Consider the following 16,543-nt stretch of genomic DNA (forward strand, 5'->3'; position numbering starts at 1 on the left):
AACTTAGGAAGTGAGCACTTGAAATGGGTACATTTTATCATAGGTAAGTTATACCTCATTAAAGTTGATATAAAACAGAGAACATACACAAGTTTACTTAGATTTTTCCCCCAGTGTTTTGTTGTTTCAGCTGATGCACCTGTGAGTATTCTTATACATGTACTTTTGGGCACATATGCGCTTATTTCTAGTGGTTCTGTCTGTCCAGGAGTGACACTGCTGAGTCATAGGTGTGCATACAGTTACATTTCGTAAATATTGCTGAGTTGTTTTTCAGAGTGATTGTACCCGTTTATATACTCAGTCATAGGGTGTGAGAGTCGCAGTCGTGCCATATCCTCACTAACATGTAGCATTTGTCAGTCTTTTCAATTTTAGTCCTTCTAGTAGCTGTACAGGGGTGTGGAATATGGGTTAATTTTAATTTTCCTGAAAACTAATAGGGTTGATTACTTTTTTTTTTGGTTATTAGGTATCAGTGCTCTTTTTAAAAAGAAAATTAATTTGTAGGAGTCCTTTAAATATTCTTGATGAGGATTTTATTACTTATATCTACATCAGATATCCAGCAGTGACTTGCCTTTCAATTTCTTATTAGTAATTTTGATAAAGGGAAGTTCCCAATTTTAATGTAGTCTAAATCGTCAGTCTTTCCTTATATGGCTAATACTTGGAGCCCTATATAAGAGTTTTTTTCTACTGCATGGTCACAAAGATATTTTCCTGTGTTATCTACAAGATGCTGTATTGTGTTATCATTCACAATTAAGCCTACAGTTCACCTGTAATTGGTTATTTTTACATGTAGTATGAAGTCAAGATTAATTTTTTCCCATATGAATATGCATTTAACCCTGCACTACTTAGTGAAAGTCTGTACTCTTTCTATTGCTCTGTAATACCACCTTGATCATAAAGTATCTGTATATGTGTAGGTCTCTTTTCTGGACTTTCTTCTATTCTGGGGGTTGGCCTGTGCCTCACTTCTGTATAGCTTCCAAACTAAGAACAGTTCTATATTTTTTAACAGTTGTTTAAAAAAAGAATATGCGGCAGGAACTGTATGTGTTCTGCAAAGCCTGAAATATTTATTGTTTGGCTCTTGACGCACACAGTTTGCCAACCTTTATTCTATTCCATTGGTCACTTTCTTTGCAAGATTGTGATCTTAATTACTATATAATAATGTTGCTATCAGATAGAGTGTTAGTCTTTCGCTTTGTTTTTCATGATTGGATTGGCTATTTTTGTCCATTTGCAATACCATAAAAGTTTTAGAATCAATTTTTCAGTTTCTACACCTATAGAAAAATTCTGTGGAATTTTAATTGGTTTTATATCAGTTACTGTGTTTGATTATTCGAAAACATTTGAAATAATTGAATCTTCTAGTCTGTGAATGTTGTGTATCTCTCCCATGAGTAAGTGTTGAATTTTTCTGCATCTTTTGGTATAAACCTTTTATTTTTTTTCCTTTAATCTCTTAATATAGTGAATTATATTGATTTATTTTTCCAGCTGTTAAGCATTGCATTACTGGACCAAACCAAGCTTCTTCATAATATATGATACTTTTCAGATATTGCCAGGTTTGGTTTTCTGTTGTATTTAGGATTTTTGCATCTCTGTTCAGGGATTGCCTTTACCTAAAGATGGGCCTTGATCTTTCTGATGTTTGGTTTAACTGTTCAAGTTCTCTGAGAAGCAGATGCCAAAACAAGAACAGATGGCAAGACAGTATTAGACATGCCAGAGATTTATTGGGAGAAATGCCTGTGAAGGATAAAGAAGAAGGGAGTAGGAGATGCAGGGGAAGATTTCAGATCACACTGCAGGTCTGACATCTGTGAAAGAAGAGAGGGAAGGGAAGATTTGGTAGGAAAGATGCCAGACTGAAGTTAATATCAGTTTTGAGGCCACTGGGGAGCTCCCACGCAAATACTGCCCTTGAGCAGAATCCTGCTTTGGGTAGGAGTGAGGAAGTGTGGCCTCTGTGTGAACATGGTGGTGGATCTAAAGGTGTGGCAGCTGGGGCCGTCACTCAGCTGTGTTCCCCACAGCGGGTTCTCAAGAAGGAAATCTGTGCAGCACACCTGCACACTTGACATGCTTGGGCTTTCTCTTTTTCACTCCTACTCACACAGTGTATTCCTTTGGATGCCCCATCTGAAAGCAGATGGTGATTTCCAGACGCCTTCCTTGGCTGGCCTCAGATACCCATTTTTGTCCTCCTGGCCCTTGGAGACTGATGGAAATTCTGTGCAGCTCCTCAGTCCCTCAGCCAGGACTTTGGAAGCAGAAAATACCTTGAGGTGAAAAGCAGTGCAGAACATTGAGCACACCTCACCAGACTTCCTTCTGTTTGGGATCTTGTCTCCTTGAGTGCTCTTGCCTTGGAGGCTTCCTTTGCCTTCACATGAATGTTACCTGTACTTGGTCCAGCTTTTCTGGTTGTTGCCCATGGGTGGAAGAGTTGATTCTGAAACAAGCTAGTTCACCATCATTAGATTTGGAAATTTTTGTCTGTTTACGTTTAATATAATTAATAACATTTATTGTTTAATCTCCTACTTTATTTTGAAGTTTCTATTTTATTTTGAATTTCTTGTATTTCTTTTCCCTTTTAAGATTAAATAATATATTGCAATTCTTTAGTGGTTATCCTAGAAATTATAATATGAAAGTTTATCAAAGTCTAGTGCTGATTCATGTTTTATTCTCCTCTGAAGCGATATAAGGACCTTGTTAGTTCTATGTATTTTCTCTACTTGCAAGTTACTTTTGTGTTATGTTGCAATTCTCTTGGGGGTTTTGCTTGATTTTTGTTTTTTTTCCTGGAAAGTATTTGTTTTGCTCTCATTTTTGGAAGAGATTGTTGCTGGCTACAGAATTCTATGTTGATACTTTCTTCCAACATATTGAAGTTAATACCCTGCTCTCTTTTGGTTTATATTCTTGCTAGTATGAATTCGTATTTTGGTTTATTGGTTTTTGAAAGGCAAACTTTATATCTGCTGTAAGATTTTCTCCATATCTTTGGTGTTTGGCAATTTTGTAATAATGTGTCTTGGTGAGAATTATATTTTATTTTTCTTGTTTGCAATTCATTGAGCTTCTTGTGTCTGTCGATGGGTGTCTATCATCAGTTTTAGAAAATTTTCAGCTAGTATTTCCTCACATATTATCTGTCTTTCAATGCTCCTTTCAATTCTTCTAGGGTTCAATTAAACAAATGTTAGATGTTATTATTCTGTCCCCCATGGCTCCTAAATTCTCTATCCCCCCCCCTTTTTTTCAAGTCTTCCTCAGCTGCATTTAGATAATTTCTTCCAATATATATCTAATAATTTTCTTCTTAGCAGTTTGGGCTTTAAATTTTGATTGTTAGAAATTCTTTAGGGTAATGCACCAAAGTATACACAATTGCTTCTTATAGTTTTCTCTTTATCATGTTTAGGCTTTTTTTTTTTTTCAAATATAGTAAGCAGAGTTGTTTTATAATCTGTGTCTAGTAATTCCACTATCAGGAATTTTCGTGGGGTCTGTTTCTCTTTTCTGTTTTTTTCCCCCCTACTGGTTCTAGCTCAGAGTGGGTTTTTTGTTTTGTTTTGTTTTGGGTTTGTTTGTTGTTGTTGTTTTTCTTTGTATATTGGACTATTTTGCCTTTGCTGACCTTCAAAAATTATTACTGGGGATTTTTTGAGATCTCGGATGAAAAAGTTGTTTTCAAATAGATTGGTGTTTGTTTTGATACAGAACCAGGCTGTTATATTTTTAGCCTACAAATCTATATGAAGAAGTTTGGTCCATAGCCTCTTCTTAGAGATTGGTTTCCTTCCCTTTTCTCCCTTTCTTTGCTTGGCACCCAGGTAGCCTTCAGCTTGGTGGGAGCATTATTTCCAGTTACCGTTTTTATTAATGTGAGAGAATCTCGTACAGATTCATAACTAGATAGGACTTGGGCTTTTCTTCTGCCTGCTGGGTGGAGAAACGCTTAAAATGGAAGGCTCATGGTCAGTAACCCGGACACATATTAATAGTATTTTGGGATGCAGTTTTCTGGCAGCTAAGCTTACATGTGTATGCACTGTGGTTCAAATATAAATTATGCATTCCCCTGTACTAGCTCAATTTGTTAGTACATTGATACTTCATTACAAGATTTGCTACCCTTATATTTATCTTATTAAAATAACCTTTATACCCTGTCAACATAGATAAAATAAAATTACGACATTATTTGTAGTTTGCTATTATGGGTAATGTTTCCTAATATAAAAACGCGTAAGCTTGTATATGTCACACATGTATGTACACATACACACAAAGAGAAGTGATTCTACATTTCACTGTTAACAACTTAACTTCAATGTACTTATTTTATTCCTCTCCATTTGATAGGTGGGAAAACATGGGAAATGAGGGCTCCTGGATCTTCTTCTGATAAATACGACATGGTCAAAACACTGGGGAACCCCAGAAATAAAGGACAATGATGGCAAGGATATTTGTAAATTTTAAAACTATGATGTGTATTTTCTGAAAAGATTGAAAGAACTTGAAACTTTGGCTTGCAAAAGAGATGCTGAGGGCAAGAAAGTGATAGTTCTTCTCAAAAGGTTGGGAAGTATACTTTGTACAAGATGGAATAAGTAGGCTGTTTGATGCTTCACAGTTAATTTCTCTAATTCTCTTCTGGAAAATCCCTACTCGTATTTTGGATACAGTTAATCTGAGTGACTGTTCCTGCTACGTGATAAACAAGCGGAGATTTTCTCTCTCCTCCTCTACCTGATCCTGGGAGGCGGTGGCAGTGACACAGATCTGATCTGGGAAAATGCAGAAATAAGAGGGGCAGTTATATCCCTTATCAAAAATTAGTCACTAGAGTATACAAACTGAAATTTGCCCCCATGCCCAGACTAGTCATCGTATTTAAGAAAACTGTTTTTATGTATTACTTTAAGAACAAAGATCATTAAGGAAGGAAACTGTCTTTAATTGTTGAATTTTCAGTGCCGTGTAAGTACCTGGTAGGAGCTCAATGTTGTTAAGTCAATGCTTTGCATAAAGGGAGGCACCGCCACCTGAACCTGGCACTGTTCCAAAAGGGCTGTTCCCAAAGCTGCACAACTCAGCATGTTTATGTCTGTGCCTCTGCTGTCGAGGAAGAAAATTATTGTCTCCTATCTGCCTGCCTGCCTTTCTTTCACCTCCTTCCTTTTAACACAAAGAGTCAGACATATTTTAAATTGAGAGATCTTATTTCATATAGCTGCTAAGTGTGTAAGCTGGGACAGTAATAGCAAAAATATGGTGATCCTGGACTTAAGTAGGAATTCGGGAAATGTCTTTGTAAAGTACACACTGGTCAGGTGGTCAAGTTAGATGAGAGTTAAAAAAAAAAAAAAATCTAACTTCACTTTAAAAGTTCCAGGAAATCATTTTCACAGTAATCTAAAGTGAAAGGAATTTGATTGGATTAAGTAGGCACTGTCAGAAATCCAATTTTTTTGGAGTTGGTTTTAAGACTTTGAAAGGCATGAAGTTACTTTGGCAGTCAAGAAAATAAATGCAATTTTAAGAGTTTCTGGAAGCATTCTAAAACCTTTAAGAAATATGAAATTTAGGGTCTCGGAGAGCTAATTAGAGATAGGGCTATCAAGGTGAAAAAGTCAAGGAAAGTACATGATTGGAATAGTAATGTTCTAGGCTGTCCTCTGGAAAAACTTCTCTATAGAAAACGTTGCAGAGGTGACCCTGTCATTAGGTGATTTTGAGCTGTCTTTTCCCAGCTGCTGCATGACTTAAGGCCTTGATCACAGACACCCTCTGGCTGGATAGTCCCATTTTTTTTTTCCTGACTGCTCTCCAGCTAGTCTACATTCAAAGTATGGGATTCATAGATGCAGTTATTAAGTTAATTGTGATAGTTATGATCCCTGCTTTTGAAGTTTAACATAATTTTCCAGAATAGAAATATTTGTATAGGAATGCTACATCATTAAATCTAGAAATATGTTTCCTGTTGTTAATTCATTCACTTAGCAAATATTTGTCAAGTCACTGCCACAAGCAAGTCACTAATTTCATTGCTGGTAAGGGAGCAGTAGGGTCTCTAACCTGGCTGTCTTCAGGTAGTTGTTCACATGTCACCTGTTAGAGAGGATTTGCCTGACCATTTCACGAAAATAGTCTTACAGCCCTGCCTTTCCACTCCCCCCTCCTTCCCACTGTGCTTACTACTCTCCCTAACACTCACCACCACCTCTCATACTACTTACTTCTTGTTGAACATCTTCTGCCTCAGTTGGAATGTAGAAAAGGAACTTTATTTTATTATTTTGGCTTAAAACTCAGAACAGTTCCTGGCATGTATCCATTTAACGAACATATTTGTAAGGTAAGGCCCTGGCTTCAAGAAGCCCCTATCTGATGGAAGATGAAAGTGTGGGATAATCGCACACATGCAGCTGCAGAAGTGTGTACAGCTGTGGCAGGACAGCAAGTCATCACCTAAGCACCAGAAAGAGGGTCTCAGGTGGGATGTCCTTTGTGGTGTGGACAGACGACTAGGATTTCATCAGAAGGAAGGAAAACCAGTGTTCTAGACTAGATTTCAGAGATGTCTGGAAGTTGTATCTGCCCAGAGTTGCTGGTAGGACTTGGGGATGGACTTCATGTCACCAACTAAGGACGATTTACGAAGTCACGCTTAGCTTCTCTGGCATGAATGAGTAGATAGATGGGGAGGCCATTAACTGCGGGATTCTGGAGGGGAAACATCCACCTCCTTCCTCTGCGGAAGCGGGTTTAGTTTGCGATAAGTTGCATTTCTGATGCCTATAGAATGTTCAGTGCCTAGATAAAAATTTGGATGTGGAGCCCATGGGGAAAGGTGGGGTTGAAGATAGATTGGAAGTCATTATAAGATATGCTATAATTAAGTCCTAGACGTAAATGAAACCATGCCCAGAGAACATGAAAACGTAGAATAAAGATAGGACCCCAGGGAAGGTAACATCTAAGAGATGGTCAGAGAAAGAAGAATCAGAAAGGAAGTCTGAGAATAAATTTTAGAAGGTATGAGGACAACCAAGAGGAGTTGATGACCTGCTAAGTAAGAGGTGATCATTTTTAAGGGGGAGTGGATAACTTCTCATTTGTCATAGAAATTTCATCTGGATGCGGTCTAAAAAGGATACTGTTAGACCTAATTTGACAAGTAGCAAATTGGTTAAGTTACTGAGAATAGTTTCAGTACAGTGAGCAAAGGGGACACGGAAACCAGGTATCAGTGGGTTGGAACATCAATTAGATCAGGGAAACTGAATGAGGGTGGGAATGGGGGGGGGGAGTTTTGCCCCAGAGGGATACTTGTCAGTGTCTGAGAAACCCTGAATTTAGAAGTAAAGAAATGAGAGTATGAGTATAGACTGTTCTTCAAGAAGTATGAAAAGGAAGGAAAGGAGAATAAGAGATGATAGCTACATGGAAGGAGAGGGAGAAGTTTTGTTGTTCTTTCAAGTTCAGGAAGCTTTTGTATGTCTCTGAGAACATGTATGCCTGTCCAGTGGACAGAACAGAGATTGACTGAAGTTTTACCCATGAGAGGAGACCGTGAGGGAAACAGGGTCCTGAGGAAGGCCAGTCACTAAAGCCTTACTTGACGTAGAACTAAAGGAAGCAAGGATGGGCAAAGATAAAAAAATGAGGATACAGCAATTGAGGTTACAGTGCCATAAGAGACAAGGTTATCCAGATAGTGTGAGGAAATCAAGATGGAATAGCAAGTTCAAGAAGATCATTAGAAGTTTGAAACCGCAACCTTGAGGGGATGGAGATTAAAATATAAGAGACTTTAGTGAGCAGTATCAAGAACTTAGCTGAACTTGGAAACTATAAATCAGTGGGTTAGGGCTTATGTAGTTCTATTCAACTGAAATGGCAGGACAAGAATAGGAACAGAGTGGGCTTATGGATGGAATTCTCCATGGTTGGAGATTGGCAAATTGAATGCTTTGAAAGGTGGAAGAAGGAAGGGAGTTGAGGTTGCTGGTGGATCTTGTTGAAATATTGATCCATGGGCAATCTTAGTAAGACAGTGATTTCTGGAGAGGGAGCCTGATAGGCTTGAAGAATAGGAAGGGCTAAAGGAGATGGAAGGTCTTGGTAAAAGTGAGGAGCAAGTTGAATTAGTTAAGGGGTCCAGCACTGGTAAGGTGAGAGATGGAAAGAGAGTTAGCTTGTGGTTAGAACACTGTAACAAATTTTCCTGGGTTTGCAGAGAAATTAAAATCCAGCGCAACAGGAATGGCAGGGCTGTGAATCCACACGTGAGACATACTTTGTGAAATTCCTGAAACTTTGGAGAGAGAGAAAAAAATGATGCTGCGTAAACTTCAAATACTGCAGACGGCAGATCCCAGGACTGTTTTGTTCATTGCAGGGTAATCAGCACCGGGCACATTCACAAGCTCAGTAAATATTTGTTGAATGAAACACTCTTCCAGAGTCTTTCCAGCCTAAGTAGTTTATCAGGCCAGAAAAGTTTGATTCATGTCTGACACCTAGTGGTATTTTTCTCCAACTACTATTAAGTGGCCCCATTTCCCTTCCACCGTTTGAGGGAGAGTCTACAGGTCAGTTGCAGTACAATAGCTTTGTTCCTAAAACAAATCTCCGACTGGGTTTTGGGCAGATTTGCCATTGACATTTTCCGGGACTGTAATTTGAGTAAGTCAGCAGTAAATATTTATTGATCGTCTACTGTGTGCCAGGCACAGTTCCGTGTGCTGGAGTTTTCCCCGTAGTGTATGTTCTCCTGCATGTGTGACCTCACTGAATTTGAATACGTAGGCAGAGCATTGCACTGGGAATGGTTAACTAGATGGGAAACTTAATTTAGGGTTCTGTTGTGATTTCACATGTGAAACCTTTCTAAATTTATTTCATAGCTTTTGGTGCTGTCATTTCTACGGCATGACATATTGCTTTTCATTAGTGTTGAGTAGACATTTAGGAAGATGAAAGTAGAAGGCAGGGTTGCGTTTGTTGTTAGTTTATACCTATCCACGCTGTGGAGAATACCACATACAGTGGAGAACTATGGGTGGGTTTTGTTATCTTTCCCTAAGAAAGAGTAAAGTTCCTATTTGTTGGTGCTGCCTACGAAGTATTTAAAGTATTTATGAGTGTCCCTGTGCTCTTTCTCTGTCTCTCTCAAATAAATAAGTAAATCTTTAAAAAAAGGTAGGGGGGTGTGCCTGGGCACAGTCAGCTAAGCATCAGACTCTTGGTTTCGGCTCAGGTCTGCTTTTAAGGTCGTGAGATCAAGTCCCACATCAGGCTCTAAACCCAGCACGGAGTCTGCTTGTGGTTTTCTCTCCCTCTTCCTCTGCCCCTCTCCCCCCTCCCACTCTCTCTCAAATAAATGGAGAAATCTTGAAGTATTTATGAATGAATTGACATGATATCTGGGGTTTGCTTTAAAACACCTTAGGGAAGAAAGTGAGTAGGAGTGAAACAAGATGGACAAAGTTTTTGTAATTATTTAAGTTTTGTTCATGGGGATTTATTCTGTCTTATCTACTTTTGTGTACACTGGACATTTTCCATAATAAAAAGTAAGCAAAAATAATTAGCTAGATGTGGGTTAAAAGAAAGTTTATCATGATTAAGTTAGAATATGGTCTGCTTTTTAATATTTAACAGATTTTTAAAATTTCATTTTTTTCCATCTGGTATTACTTGAAGATCAGGTTGAGTATAGACCATGCGTTTGCTTATAATAGATAGAATTTGACTGAGACCCAACAGACGACGTTCTACGATGTTCCAGAGGCTATTGGAATTTTGGGTTTGAAGCCCATAATTGTTGGAGCTGTAGATTAGAGGCTTGGGAGATATAATTTTAAAGTATTAGCCATCGTTCTGGAAATGAGAGCATCTTTAGTAGGAATTTGGGAATACCTAGATTTAATAAACTGGCATATATTTATTTTTTTTTAATTAGTGCTTCTGCCATAACCAAAGGAAATGGAGTACCCAATAATTTGCTATACCAGTCTTCTTAAATTGGGTGCTGCTTCATAATGATACATATGGATTTTTAGTTGTTAGATAATGTGTTTTGGTTAGGCTCTTAGGATAATTTTGTATGCCACCAGCAAACCAAACCCCCAAAATAAATAGTTATGAAATATTTCAGACAAACAAAATATAGGGGAAAATGTAGCTTCCAAATGCTTGCCACCTATCTTTGTCATGTTAACATTTTAGCATCTTTCCCCCCAATCCTACCCCCCCCCACCAAGACATAAATGATTATAAGATGGTTAAGGCCATTTTATACCACTCTTTCCCTATTCTCCTTTCCCAAAGGTAGTCACTAGCCTGAGTTTGGTGTTCATATCTCCCCATTTGTTTTCTGGCTTAAAAAATTCATAATTTCTAACTTTTGCACAATAAATTCTCCATGCCCTTTTTTTTCTTCCCCTGTGGCAATCTGTTACCCATCAAAAAGAAGTTGAGGTCATTTTTCATTATGTAGATTTAACTTTGATATCTATTTCAATCTACATTGTGGTTTCACTTATTTTTGGTCTGAAAACTAAACATCAACTTCAATAAGCTATTTAATTGATTTTCTTTAAATAATTAATGCTTGGAGCTTTAATGCTCCATTTTACGTGATATATCTCTTTAGTTTTCCACCTTTGTGGAGAGTATCCTTCTTCCAAAGCTAATACAATTTTCATATGAAGCACAGTTTAATTTTAGTGGCCGTCTCTTACGTAGATTTTTTTTTTACAACAAAGAAACAAAAGAATACTTTAAAAGATTAACTGTCTTTATAAAAGAGAAGATTGGTTCCATTTAAAAAAATTATTTAGTAACATCTTCAAGAACTCAGAAGAATTTAAAAAGCTTAATCTCAGTGACAGCCATTACTTTCTATTGCTTTGTTTTTGTTTAAAACATGGGATGGTATTTATTTGTATGGAGTATATATTTTTTCACTCTGTTAAGAAATATTTTCCTCTTGTCCCTAGAACTATAAGATATCTGACTTAGACCTATCTATTTCTCTGTGGAATATTCATTACAGGGTCCTCTTTATAAGTGGCATACTTCAAAATTATGCCACTTTTTTTTTTTTTTTTAAAGATTCCATTTATTTTAGAGAGAGAGACAGAGCATGAGCACAAGTTGGAGGGAGGGGAGGGAGAGAGGGAGAAGCAGACTCCATGCCGAGAAGTGGGGCTGGATCCCGGAAGCCTGGGATTACTATCCAAGCCAAAGGCAGATGCTTAACTAACTGAGCCACCCAGGTGCCCCCAAATTGTCAATTCATCAAATAATCCATTTGCTCAAGTCTGTTTGCTTTTATTCTAAGTTTAAATTTTGAAATAATTTAACTGTTGCAAGTGATTTTGGCTTTAGCATTCTCTGAAGAAGAGGGTCATACAGATTTAAATAATCTTTCTTAACTGACAAAGCCCACAAGCCCTCTGGTGTTGACACCAGTTTCTTTGAAAACAGGGTCTGTAGTTCATGTCAGAGTTACTGGAAATTGTTTGGTACAGTTTCTTATTTTTGTCTCCCTTCCTTTCTTTAGAGTTCTTTAGTCTTTGGTTTATATTCCTCAATTTCCTCATAATGTGACAGTTATATTTGTAGAGATACTCCTTCAACCAGTATTTAATTAAGCATTTGCAGAGTGACAAGCACCCTGGCCGCATTTATCCCTGATCCGTGTGTAAACCTTCTAAAGGTTTATTATCAGACGACCACAGTAATAACGTTTATTAAATACCTACTTGTATTAGACATTATATAAGCATTTTGATGGATTATCTCCTTTAATCCTCACAACAACCTTGCCAGGTAGGAATATATTATCATCATCCTCGTTGTTCAGAGGAGTTAACTCTGGAACACAAGTAATCATTTGTCTAAAATCACTTGGAGGTAAGATTGCCAGATAAAATACAGGACGCCCAATTAAATTGCATTTCTGAGAGACAACTAATTTTTGCAACATTTGATAACCCTCCTTGGAAAATAAATGGCAGAGCTAGGATTTTAAAAACCATGTAATCTGTTTAAAAGGCCCGGGCTGTCAACTACTGTGTTATCCTGGATATAAGAGTAGAAGTCACATCTACCTGGGTATTCATCCAGGATTTGGATGGCAGCTACTACTTACTACACGTTATTTATTTGTTCATTTATTTTTTACTCATTATTTTTCTCCCAACTGATTATATTTACTATAATGTAAAAGTATGTGCTTTTTTTTTTTTTCTGATTTCAAAGTAATATTCAACTTCAGGTAAATTCATGTATGCTTTCTCTGTCTTCTGGGTTTAAGTCTTCACTAATTGTATGTTAAATAGCATAAAATGGAACATTTTCTGTACCTTTTAGCTGTTGTCATTTAGCCATTTAGATTATTATTCAGACTGTTGTCTTTTTACTTCCTTTTCTCAAATACAGAAAGGTTTATCTGTGTGTGCTAAAAAGACACATTTTCCTTTTCTTTTGACAAGGTCAAGGAAATGACACTTGAATAGGTGTTAACAGTTCTTTGAAGCACGTCCTATGTGTTCTCAAAAAAAAAAAAAGAAAAATTATAAAACACGGATGTAGAATTAAAAGAGGCTTTTTTACTAAGAATTGCCAGGGAAGCTATCTGGCCCTGCCAGATGATAATACTGGGAAGTAATGAATCGTTTCTCCTTGTGAATTACCACAATTCAGTATCAGACTTTTAGTTTTGCATATCCAGAAGTTACTGACTTAAAAAATTGAAGACACAAGAGATGGAATAACAGACATTTTAAAGTTGATATTTTTGATTTCCAGTTCCAGTAGAATATATTTAAAAAGAAGACACTTTTTATGGGGTGCCTGGGTGGCGCAGTTGTTAAGTGTCTGCCTTTGGCTCAGGACGTGATCCCAGAGTCCTGGGAGCGAGCCCCACATCAGGCTCCTCTGCTGGGAGCCTGCTTCTTCCTCTCCCACTCCCCCTGCTTGTGTTCCCTCTCTCGCTGGCTGTCTCTCTCTCTGTCAAATAAATAAATAAAATCTTTAAAAAAAAAACAAAAAAGAAGACACTTTACTGAAGTATAGCTAACAGAATATTATATTAGCTTCAACATAGTGTACGACATAGTGATTTGACATTTACATACATGACGAAATGCTTGCCATGATAAGTGTGGTCACCATCGTCACCACTCAAAGTTATTGCGATATTATTGACTGTATTCTCTATGCTGTATTTTTCATCCCCATGACTTACTTATTTTATAACTGGGAGTTTCTACCTCTTAATCCTCTTCACCTATTTCACCCAGCTCCCAACCTCCCTCCCCTCTGGCAACAACCAGTTTATCTCTGAATTTATGGTTTTTGTTTTTGTTTGTTTTGTTATTCAGATTGCCCATATAAATGAAACCATATGGCATTTGTCTTTCTCTGTCTGACTTATAAAGAGAAGATACTCTTTTTTTAAACTTTTTAATTTAAATTCAATTTAGTTCACATATAGTGTATTATTAGTTTCAGAGGTAAAATTTAGAGATTCGTCAGTTGCATATAACACCCAGTGCTCATTACTTCAAGTGCCCTCCTTAATGCCCATCACCCAGTTACCCCCTCCCCTCCCCAACAACCCTCAGTTTGTTTCCTATAGTTAAGAGTCTCTAATGGTTTGCCTTCCTCTCTGTTTTCATCTTATTTTATTTTTCCTTTCCTTCCCCTATGTTCATATGTTTTGTTTCTTAAATTCCACATATGTGTGAAATCATATGGTATTTGTCTTTCTCTGACTGACTTGTTTTTCCCTTAGCATAATACCCTCTAGTTCCATCCACATCATTGCAAATGGCAAGATTTCACTCTTTTTGATGATTGAGTAATATTCCATTGTATATATACATTATATCTTCTTTATCCATTCATATGTCAGTGTACATCTAAGCTCTTTCCATATTTTAGCTATTGTGGACCTGGCAAGTCAGATTTTAGAGAAAGTTCAGAAAGGAAAGTGACAACAAGAATCAAAAGGATAATTCTCAGCAGATGTGATAGTTCTTGCTGTAAGATTGGCCCCTGTTTTATCTGTTCCACCTTCATATGTTTTCAGGCATAGTGTATTGAAGGATTTGTCAATGGCAGAGTTTCTCTGATTTTATAATGGCAATCACTGCAAAATTAATATTTCTTTTATAGAAATTAAAACAAAATTATTTTGGACTGTGTCTATTCTGTTTAAGTGAAATTTTCAGTCAGAATTTACTGCATTGCCACCAGCCAACTTTTAACTTTTTTATAGAATTCATTAATGTCACTTACATTTTATATTTTTAAATATAAGTACCATATAATCACCTTTCAGACATAGTAGACTAGAAGACATTAATGAGGAAAGTGGTTCTTCTCTTTTATTATATAAATCTTTTATTATATAAATCCGTGAAAGCAATGACTTGATTCAACAAAACTTATTAAACCTTCAGATCTCTAGCTAAGAAAAAATGATTTTCTTTAAATGCCATCTCTTGTAAATGTTGAGTTGGAGAGACCTAGCCTGATTACCAAAAGTAATTGCATTTTAAGTGACTGATACTGAAAAGAAACTTTTTTTCTATTCAAAGTTAATTATAAGTGACCGTCTCCTTGTATTCAGTAAAGCTTGACAAATGAATAAGTAGTTAAATTATTTTAGAAGTAACTGGGAGCCCAATGTTTGGATTCAGACCTGGGTTCAAATTCCTACTCCACCACTTCATAAGTTAGTCTGTTTCCTCCTGCTTACAATGGCAATCTTAGGATCCTAATGCCCATCTTGAAGGCTTGTGAGAATTAAACTAAATAACAAATTCATTGAATATTTATTAAATGCCTATTCTGTGCTAGGCATCATTCTAGGTGCTATGGATATCAGAGAACATGACAAAAATCCCTGCTCTTCATTTTAGTACGAGGACATAATTTTAAGTAGTGAGTGATAAGTTCTATGAAGAAAAATAAAGCCTGGCACATACAAGAAGTTTCTCCCAGCTTTTCATTATAATTTTCAAAGTACAGCAAAAACCTTGTCCATCTTGATTCAACAATTAACACGTTGCTCTGTTTGCTTAATCTATCTGCCCACATGTTGTGTTCAGGGGTGTGGATATCTTGGTTTATTTTCTTCCCCTCAAACCACTTGAAAATTAAGTTGCAGATATAATTATAATTACAGAAATATAATAATATAATACAGTAATATAATCATAACAATTAGTCCCTAACTACTTTAACAAACATCTCTTAAGAATTAGGACATTCTTCTTTATAGTAGGGATTTAATTAATATCAGTTCTCTTTTTCCTCCGAATCCTCATGGAGAAAGCAGTCCTGACTGTCTGTCATAGCAAATCTGAAATGACAAAGGGATTGATAATATTTTCATGTCATCCGAACACAGATGGCTGCATAGTTCTTCAGGAAGATATCTGATACATATTTATAGTTTCTTAAATTGGGTAATAGATACTTTGCAAGTGTGTTTTTATTACCTTATAAGTTTTTAATTCTTAAAGATATAAAATATGGCACTCGTTTCCATTTAAGCACTATGAAGAGTGCTTTTGCTGAGGAATTGTAACTGGAGTAACCAATTACATGCTATGCCGAGTACTTTCACATGTTATCTCATTTAGTCTTCATGGAAACTCTTCAAGAATATACAAATAGAGAATAATTATCTCTTACTATTATAGAAGAAAAAATTATAGTTAAGTAAAAGTGTCTACTTAATTGCAACTGGACTGTCAACTGACAAAGGAAGGATTTGGATCCATATTTACTGGCTTCTAAAAACAGGCGTAATCTGGGGCGCCTGGGTGGCTCAGTCAGTTAAGTGTCTGACTTTTGATCTCAGCTCAGGTCTTGATTTCGGGGTCATGAGTTCAAGCCCTGTGTTGGGCCCCACGCTGGGTGTGGAGCCTAGTTAAAAAAACAAAAACAAGGGGCGCCTGGGTGGCACAGCGGTTAAGCGTCTGCCTTCGGCTCAGGGCGTGATCCCGGTGTTCTGGGATCGAGCCCCACATCAGGCTCTTCCACTGTGAGCCTGCTTCTTCCTCTCCCACTCCCCCTGCTTGTGTTCCCTCTCTCGCTGGCTGTCTCTATCTCTGTCAAATAAATAAATAAAATCTTTAAAAAAAAAACAAAAAAAAACAAAAAAAAAAAAAACAAAAACACAACAAAAACTTAAAAACAAGCAATTCCCACTATACCCTGTTGCGTTATAAGTGATTGAGTTAGCCAATTACTACTTCAGAGGACTTCTTTCAGAGTAAATAGCTAAGTACGTAAAAGGAGCTCCTGATGTATATTCCTTTTTTAAGAAATTTCTTTTGAGCCACCTTTGCAGTACACCATGTCTCTGCCCAGCATTGCATTTTAATGAGCATTATTATATTACTCCGTGCATATATCTGCTCTATTTTCTCAGCCGTGTTCTTTAAGAGTCAGGGCTGTGTCTCCT

At 36.9% G+C, this 16,543-nt stretch overlaps 1 protein-coding gene across 6 annotated transcripts in view; it reads left to right on the forward strand.

Moving 5' to 3' along the window:
- Nucleotides 1-16,543, forward strand: part of ARHGAP21 (Rho GTPase activating protein 21) — a 133,028-nt gene that overhangs the window by 65,221 nt on the left and 51,264 nt on the right. The window lies entirely within an intron of this gene.

Source organism: Ursus arctos, unplaced genomic scaffold (genome assembly GCF_023065955.2).
Source record: "Ursus arctos isolate Adak ecotype North America unplaced genomic scaffold, UrsArc2.0 scaffold_30, whole genome shotgun sequence".
NCBI classification, from domain to species: domain Eukaryota; kingdom Metazoa; phylum Chordata; class Mammalia; order Carnivora; family Ursidae; genus Ursus; species Ursus arctos.